The 9,537-nt window shown below is 36.0% G+C and overlaps 1 long non-coding RNA gene across 1 annotated transcript; it reads left to right on the top strand.

The window, feature by feature from the left end:
• The first annotated feature begins 6,485 nt into the window (after positions 1-6,485).
• Positions 6,486-9,259, top strand: LOC113307744. The gene is made up of 3 exons (XR_003339287.1): positions 6,486-6,633; positions 8,668-8,836; positions 8,946-9,259. It is a non-coding gene; the product is annotated as an uncharacterized LOC113307744 (long non-coding RNA).
• Positions 9,260-9,537: the final 278 nt, after the last annotated feature.

Here is a 9,537-nt window from a genome sequence, read left to right as displayed (position 1 = left end):
CGCGCACGATCTACCAATACATGTATGGCCTCGATCTTCAAGGTGTTTGATAGGAAGTTACGATTGCCAATCACTTTAGAATACTGAACGAAACTTGACTAGCTTGTTCTTTGGTTGGTTGGGATAGAAGGTGGAGGTTACATTAAGAAAGACAACCATCGAATTTAACTGGGTGCATCAAAAAGGGCTACCTCTTGCAAAGTGTCATGTAATCTTTTGTTTCTTTTTGTTATGTATCAAAAGTGTTTCCTTAAAAAAAAAAAAATATATATATATATCAAAAAAAAAAAAAATATATCAAAAAAATAAAAATAAAATCAAATCAAGTATTTATCAATTCCATTCTCTCTTGTTCCAAAAATAAAAAGAGAATAGTCAATGTAAATAAGAGTCATGTAAATTGTCATTTTGTTGTTTCATTGTAATAAGCAAGGAGGGTGTATGCCATTGATGTACAACGCGAGTAATTGTGAAATACCTCCAACTCATTCACAATTCTCGTAAAGTCCGGACAGCTAGCTAGATTTAGACCTCAGTTCTTAGCCTGAGAAACTATCTCTTGGTGATTAGTAGTCATAACTTCAGATCTTTCTTTACACATGTGTAGATACACTTTACACTCTTATCACATGTCTTTTTTTTGTTATCAGTGCTAGGATTGTGCCTTCGATAGCGAGATTGACATCTCCATTTTGCTGTGAGCTTAACTGTTTTGCACATGTCACATTTGATGGAATCTGAGCTTATATTTTGACCTAGAACTTTGTAGGTACGTTCTAAGCAAACCTTCACGAGACTTCAACTCGTCCACGAGGGACACTTAGTGGTTTAAAAGGCTTAGTGCATACGCTAAATGCATTCGAGAGACCAGCGACAGTGGTATAGTTAGGATTTCCTTAGTGTTGTTTTACTTGAGGACAAGTAAAATTCAGGTTTGGGGGTATTTGATGAGTGCCAAATATTGTATATATTTATCCCTTTTTGTTGGCATTTTAACTCATCTTTTGTGCATTAATTCTACATTTTATCCCATATTCTGTATTTTCATTGTTTTCAAGAATAAATATTTTTCTTACTTAATTTTGCATTTTTAGGTAATAAATAAAGTCTGGATGAATTGCGGAGCAAAAAGAGTAGAAAAGTAGTGAAAAGCCAGGAGAAATTACGCAAGGAAGCCGCAAAGAATGGAGCGCACGTCCAAAAAGCTGGAAATGGGCTCAAGAAGAAGAAAGTTGTTCTTAAAGAAGAAGTGGGCTCAAGGTTTTCCAAGCCCAAACTCATTTCCCAAACCCATATTCTATACCCAAAAGCCTAAAACCCAAATCCATACCCGCTTGCGTCTTCAGCCGTCAGATCAGTTCTCAGAAGCATCCGACGGTCACTCCCTTGCTGTGCATCGAAGTTTGATATCTCCGCCTTACACTACAGCACCTAACTCCATCTGCTGTCGTTAATTTTGTTGTATTGTATAATCCAACGGTCGCTACAGGATCCACTTCATCTCACCGTCAGATTGATCTTTCATCTCCATATCCCACGGTCGAGATTTGCCAAACATCTAACTCGATGATCCCGCTACACACCATAGCGACCGAACCCTACACCCATTAGCCAAACACACCCTTCTCCCAAACCCATCGAATCCATCTTCTTCCCCTCTTCTGCAACAGTGACCCTTCCCCCAAATCACTCCACCATCTTCTCCCCCAAATCACTCCACCATCCTTTCCCCAAATCATTCAACCATCACCATTCGAGCCATCATTCCCCTACTCCTCTAGCTTCCTATAACATCAATTCCTCGATCTTTTCCTCTCACAGGAACCCTAGAAGAGAAATTGATGAAATAGATGAGCTAGAAAAGCAATTAGGGCATGGGAAGAACAGGAGAAGCAACAGGAGAAGGATTGGAGGCATGGGTCGACATCCACCAGTGTCAACAGTGATTAGGTAAAAATTTTAGTAATTTTTATAAGAACCCTAATTTTTCTGATTTGGGAATTTTTTGGGGAAATCAATTGTACGTTTAATTGAAGCATGGGTTAGTCCAATTAGGGTTGTTATCATAGTTAGGTAGGATTTTATTTGATTTTTTTTGTAATTTCACCAAACCCTAATTGGACTGATGTAGTCCTGATTTTTGGGGATATTTGTTGTTGGGTATAAATAGGTGTAAGGGTTGTGAATTAGGGGGGGATGCTCTCTGGACTAGCCAGTAGAGAATTTGCCACAAAATTTTATGCAATTCCAATTTCAGTCTTCTTATGCAATTAACAGTTGATTGTTATGTTATGTTTGAATTATTTCTGTATGATGAATGCTTGTGTTTGTAACATGTTGAGCATGAGCTAAGTAGCACTAAGCTAAGGCTCAGTTGAAGCCTTGTGTACTGTCAATTGACAGGTTGCTAGGATAGTTCTCCTGATGTATGTTTTGATTGAGCAAATGAGAGATACCAATGCTCATAGTGCCTGTGATTGGCTGTGCTGTCAAAAGACAGCCAATGCTAGGGGCAAACTATTGAGCAATTTAGTATTCTTCTATTTCTAGATGTATGCATAGGATCAAACTCAACCTAGAAACATGTTGTTTGATTAGGACACAAGGTGGATCCTAAGCCTTGGCTTAACCACCAATCCCTTTGCAGTCACCTCTATTCAGTTCTATTTTGCTTCCTGATCAGTTATTCTCCTTGCCTGTTTTTCTTGTTTAAATTCCTGAAATTTGTAGCTGTTGTGCACTGAAATCAGTGCACAATCCTCACCTTGCCCTTGGCTTATAGCCTTGGTTCCCTGCTATTGTTATTCTGCTGTGCTGCTTTGTTGTGTAACTGTTTTAGTTCTTTGAATCTGCCACATTACCTTGCTTTGCTCACTGCCATAGTGCCCTGTCTCCATTGTTAGCTTAGGTTTCTCTCTAGTTTGCTCCCACTCCCTGTGGACTTTCCCCTGCTTTCCTTCTATTCTATAAACTTGACCTTGTATACTTGCAAGTTCTGTGTGTCTTTGCCTTTCACACCATCAGGTGAATAGTATGCCGGGTAAGCAAGCTGTCAAGCCCGACGTGTGATTTTCTCTGCGCAAACCCGGAGTGTGATATGTTGTCGTCAACAAAGTACCTAATCTGATGAAGATTTATTTGAAAGAAACTTGTCATAAAATTCAAATAGAAACAGAAAATTGCAGTACATAGATACATGTGAAGAAAATAAGAACTGAAAGCCTAGTACATATTAATATGTACTAAGACATATTGATATGTATTAAGTAAAAACCTATAAAATACCGATATAAATTTAGCTAAAACCTACTAGTTATCAGAGTACATATACATATGTACTGTGAAAAAAATATGTTGAATTGTCAAAACATAATATGTACTCTATATATGGAGATGTACTTCCAAAACCTTGCAAAGATAGTGCCTTTATCTCCATGCTTGCCCCTTCTTATGCATATTTGTTAGTCATTTCCCTGCAGCCCATCAAATGCATAGTTCATTTCCATTCCTATACATCAAAATATGTACTCAATTGAAAAAACAAAAACGACATATTAGATTTATAAACTTAGAGATCTTAGACAAAAATGGATACTATTGTAGATGCACAACAAACATATTACTTTCATTATATATCACATATGTACTGTTGGATAATGGAAAAATGAAAATTCGCTCAGTACTTTATTATGTCTCTCAACTATTCCTAGTTAAAAAATATTTTGACTAAAATTAGTCTAGCAAGCTTGCACCACTGAGCGCATCCATTTCTGTAATAGATTTGAAAGGAAGCTCTTATAAACATAGTACTAATACGTTAAATATAAACAAAGGGTTCAAATAACTGACTTACGGTGGACAGTACTCACGTAATTGGAATGAATGTACACAAAGTTCATTTTAACTTGGTACATATGCTTGAGTGTGCTACTGCATTACCATAAAATTTATGATTTAGCCATCGTTGTTCAAGAATTACGAAGGATAAAACTCAAACAAACTGATTTTCCTTAATACTAAAAGCTGCAAACATGAGACAGAGATGAATATTCCGTCATACTAAAAGCTGCAAATATGATTTTCCTTCATATTATACCAGTAGTTGAGTAACCAATAGGATCTTGATCCATTCAGTTAAATAAATTTCTTGTTTACGAGGGGGCGCTGCCCCCTCGACCCCCGTTAAGAAGTCTTAATTATATATTTACTCTTGGATACGCACCACAAATCTAGTTATGTATGATTCAGCAGTACATATTGATATGTACTGAAGGATAAAGTGTATGATCGATCCCACAGTACATACCGATATGTACTAAAACGAAACTCAGCCAACTACAATACATATTTATATGTACCAAGTGAAAACCCACTAAAAACATAACTCAACCAACTACATTACATATTGATATGTACCAAGTGAAACCAAGTATATACCGATATGTAATGAGTGAAATCCTAGTAGATTGATCAATGTATTATTTGATCCAAAAGACCTGATAATTCCCAAAAGTATGCTTCAATACTACTAGTTTTGGGGTTATATATTTAATGACAAAATTTGTAGTGATAAAATACGAATATGTATTAACGAAAATGCTATGAAACTCAATTTCAGGTAAACATAACCCTAATGATATGATTGCCTATGATACAAAATGAGATGCTCTTAAAACGGAAAAATCTACCCTACAGTACAAAATGTCAAGATCAATTTGTACCTCTTGCGAGTCTCGGGTTTCCTTTGCAGCAGTACATATTGATTTGTACATAGTGAAACCCTAGAACATATTCACATGTACAGAGTGAAAACCTAGTACATATTGATATGTAGCGATAAAAAACTTAGTAAATATCCCCCGTATTGTTGGATAACCACATATTCACATGTACAAAGTGAAAACCCTAGTACGTATTCACATGTACAGAGTGAAAACCTAGTACATGTTGATATGTAGCGATTAGATACTTACAGGCAAAAAAAAAGTTTCATGTTGATATGTAGCGATTAGATACTTACAGGCAAAAAAAGTTTCATATTTTTAGCATCTTAAATCCAAAGCTACAAGGGTTCAGCCAACTGAAGAGATGCTGAAACTAAGATTAAAATCATCTGAGTTCCGTATCTTCACTAACCCATTTGATTCGTCTTCCAAAGAAGCCTCAGTTCTGAAAACCGGCAAATCAACGCATTGATATGTACTGTGTAAAAACCTAATATGCATTGATATATACTGCATAAAAAGCTAGCAGACATTAATATGTACTAAGTGAAAACCTAGTCCGTATCGATATGTACTGCATAAAAACACAAAAAATAGGTGTTCAAGCGCGAGGCGACTTTTTAAAACCATGGCTTGCACCACTAATCTAACATGCTGATTAAAGGTAATTCGAGTTAACTAGTGATTTTCCAAACAAACTAATAACAAATTCACCATATGAGACTTATAATGAGTAACATACACACGAATGTCTAAGGTATAAGTCATATTCAACCCTTTAGCCTTAAAAGCAACGCACAATTAAAATTTTGAGCCTGGTAATATCTAAGGTATACAATACCACTGCAAGAAACATCAAACGAACAGGAAAAGGTTATTGAACGCATTAAAATCTCAAAAAGGAATCCACTTGTATTCTAATATGATGATACTTCCAATTTACTTCGGTATTCCACTCAATCCCTCGCAAGAGGCAGAGCAAACTAGTCTAGTGATGGTATAAAAATCAAATATTGAGCTTGGTCATGTAAACTGATCCAAATTATAATATATAACACAAACCAAAAAACTTAAAAAAGCAAAACTATTGAAGATAGTAAAAGCAGGTCACCTGAAAGATATCAACAAAACTCTTTTGCTTACCGGCAAATCCTTCTAACCCAGAGAACCCAATGAGTCCATTACAATCACTCCCATGGAAGAACCTTTTATCGATTTCGGTATCAAATTCATTCAAAACAAGTAGATCCAATTCAATTAAAACAAGGTATGAATCTACGAATCACAAAAAGATAGAAAAAAAACAGATCCAATTCGATTAAAACTCATAAATAAAATAGAAATTAAGAACAAAAAAAATCAGATTTGATGAGATAAAACCTAACTTATCATAATAACGATTTGAGAAACCTAACGAAAATCGCCGTCAACACAGAATAGATCGAGAAATCGTCATCATCAGAGAAGAGATCGAGAACTCTGTTTGTATAGAAAGAAGTATATCATCTCTATCGGTATTATACACAAAGGGTGATTTCGGCATTTAAGAAAAGACAACATAACGTCTCGCACGTTTTATGGACGACCGAGTAAAGAATCTGGTCCAAAAACATGTTTTTGGACCAGCGATTAAATTTATTTTAGTACTGGCTCACACACTAAGCGGTTCTTCTAAAACTGGATTAACCAGTAATTCCTACAGTTTATTATACTAGTCGGATTTCGGATATCGGCTTAAGGGTAATTAGGGTAATAGAAAAAGTGGTAATTTTGTAATTTGTGGTGACTCTCGTCTTCTATAAACAAAGCCATTTTCCTCCATTTCGACCTTGGAAGAAGAAAATCATTTATCTGTCTGTTCTGAAAACCCTAGTCCATATTCAAATTTCCATCGCGTTGGATTTTCAAGGTAAATAACATCTGAAACTCATTCTCTTATGAATAATCCATATCTATATTTTGTTAAAAGAGATCTGATTAGGGTTTTGTTTTCTAGGTAATTTTTATTTCTTCTCAATTATATTGTCTTCGATTTTGTGTGTGAATTTCGCATAATCTAGAGAACTTACGTTCGTGTTTGTTGCTTTTCCATATATATCGGATCGTATGTTTCGACCTGATTCTGTGATTCTAATCTTGTACATGTGGGTGGGATTTTTGAATCCTTAATAAGTCTATCAGATTAAGATTCTGGGGTTGTCACCATGTTAATAGATTGCATGAGTGAACCAAAAATAAGCACCTAGGTTACAAGACCCACAGGCACTAAATGAGATTAAATTTTGTCATTTTACTATTTCTTCCCATTTAACCATAAGATCTTCCAATCTGATGATGCCTTCCTGTATGCGAGAAGGGTGTGACCAGTATAAAATACTAGCGTTGGCTTCATTTATGAATTGTTGTATGGTTTTTTCCTAGATTATAGAAAAAAGGAGAATGCTCCAAATAAGTCTCCTTTTTGAGACAAGATACTAAGTGCCGATTCATTCAAACCCGTATTTGCATTTACCGTTGCGCCCAATGATCATTTCCAATCCCTGCCTTTCTATGTGCAATGCAATAGTAAATGATTAAATGACTCCAGTTTTGCACAAGCTACATCTGTTCACTGTTGCATCACCATATCAGACTGTGGTGTACCAACCAAGTGAAGAAACTCACTTTAGGTCACCATATCAAACTGTTGTGTAGGCCCCTCCCACCACACCACACCACACCCAGTAAAAAAACCATTTCCGAATGAGCTAAGTCATGAGAGGACAATACTGGTTAGTTTCATTACAGATTGAACTGTAAATCTTTTGTTTCATTGAAACTTCTATGTCATTTTTTTATTTTTGTGGTTGAAAACCAAAAAAAACGTTCATAGCAGCTTATAGTAATGTATTAGGTTATTTCCTTTTATAGTTTGAACATTGTGAGGGGGCAAGGAAGGTTGCCTGTTAATCTGTTTGGTAAGTGTCTCAAGGACATCTCCCTGTTGAAACCATTGGGTTTCAATCCCACTTTTGTCGAATATAACCACTGACCTGCTTGCTTGCAAAGGGTACTTGTAAGAAATGGAATTGTTACAGTTTCCCGGTTGCTGCTGTTTTATTAACTTTCATAATCGTCCACACTTTATTCTTCTAAGGATCTTCTGTTTCGGAATATATATTTCTGCCTACTGACTGAGCCTGCTAGTATAATTGTACCTTTTTTCCCCTTAAGATGTCTGCTAGAAACTTTGTTCCTTTCATGGATGGATATGTCAAATCAGAGTTGTTTGTACAACCTTGATATTCTGCTACTTCTGATTCAGAACTTTAGGAGGAAAAAAAACCCATTTCCGAATGAGCTAAGTCATGAGAGGACAGCACTGGTTAGTTTCATTACAGATTGAACTGTAAATCCTTTGTTTCATTGAAACTTCTATGTCATTATTCTATTTTTGTGGTTGAAAACCAAAAAAATATTTCACAGCAGCTTATTTCCTTTTATAGTTTGAACATTGTAATGGGGCAAGGAAGGTTGCACTTTTGTCGAATATAACCACTAACCTGCTTGCTTGCAAAGAGTACCTGTAAGAAATGGAATTGTTACAATTTCGCGGTTGCTGCTGTTTTATTAACTTTCATAGTCGTCTACACTTTATTCTCCTAAGGATCTTTTGATTCGGAATATATAATTCTGCCTACTGACTGATCCTGCTAGTATAATTGTACCTTCCCCCCCTTAAGATGTCTACTAGAAACTTTGTTCCTTTCATAACATGGATAAATATGTCAAATCAGAGTTGTTTGTACAACCTTGATATTCTGCTACTTCTGGCTGGGAGCTTTAGATTCCCGCAACACATGAATGAGCAATTGGTGGTTGATGTTTGGCGTCAGTTCCAGCTCGTTTTCTATGGCTTGACTTGCTTACTTCTTTTGTATCATGTTATGTTGAAACCATGCAGGATGGCACTGACAGATGCCGAAGCCCCCTTTAGGCCCAGAGAGCTTCTTCTAGAGAAGCAAAAGCTTTTCCAGAGCATTCAAAAACACACACATCTCAAAGGGAGATATGATAAGCTCACTTCGGTCGCTATCCCACTTGGATTGGCAATTGCTTGCGGAGGCATGATTGTAAGTTTGTTCTGTTGATTTGCAGTTTTTTGGTGCTTTTACTGTGATAGATGGATTTATCTTAGTCATTGTCCATTTTTTCATTGGAATTGTTATATGTTTTGCATAGGCTCAAGGGATTTACAATATGTCTCATGGGATTGGGAAGAAGGAATGAAGATACATATCCTTGTCTGGCAGGAAAGACATTGCTTGGTGCTGAAGAACTTCATGTGCATTTGGATTGCAATGTAGATTTTTTTTAATGTTTTGTTGATTTCATATCCAAATAATGACATGGTGTTGAACTACAAATGCGAATCAAATTTATGTCTTGTTGGTGTTTTTGGATGCCCCATAGGGCTCATCATACATTTACATGATTAAGAATGTTTGTTGATCAGTTTTTGTGAATGAGGCAATCTTTACTTGCTATTTCAGCAAATAAAAGGCAGTAACTTACATAAATAGTTCTATTCATTTGATTGAGGTGCATCAGCACGGGGTTCTATCCTCTCTTAGAAAATGGCTCCTAGTGGTGCTTACTACTCTATTCTACCCTTGCTCTATCACTAGCATTATGAGCTATTGATAATATGGTTTCAGGCAAAAACTCTCTATTGTGATTAAAAGCTGATTCAATCTCGATTTCTAGAGCTTCTGGCCCCACCAGAAAATATTTAGATCAATAATTTATGTTTTTCCACACCACTAATATTTCA

This window comes from Papaver somniferum, chromosome 9 (assembly GCF_003573695.1).
Source record: "Papaver somniferum cultivar HN1 chromosome 9, ASM357369v1, whole genome shotgun sequence".
In the NCBI taxonomy this organism is placed as follows: Eukaryota; Viridiplantae; Streptophyta; class Magnoliopsida; order Ranunculales; family Papaveraceae; genus Papaver; species Papaver somniferum.
This window is presented reverse-complemented; position numbering and strand designations above follow the sequence as displayed.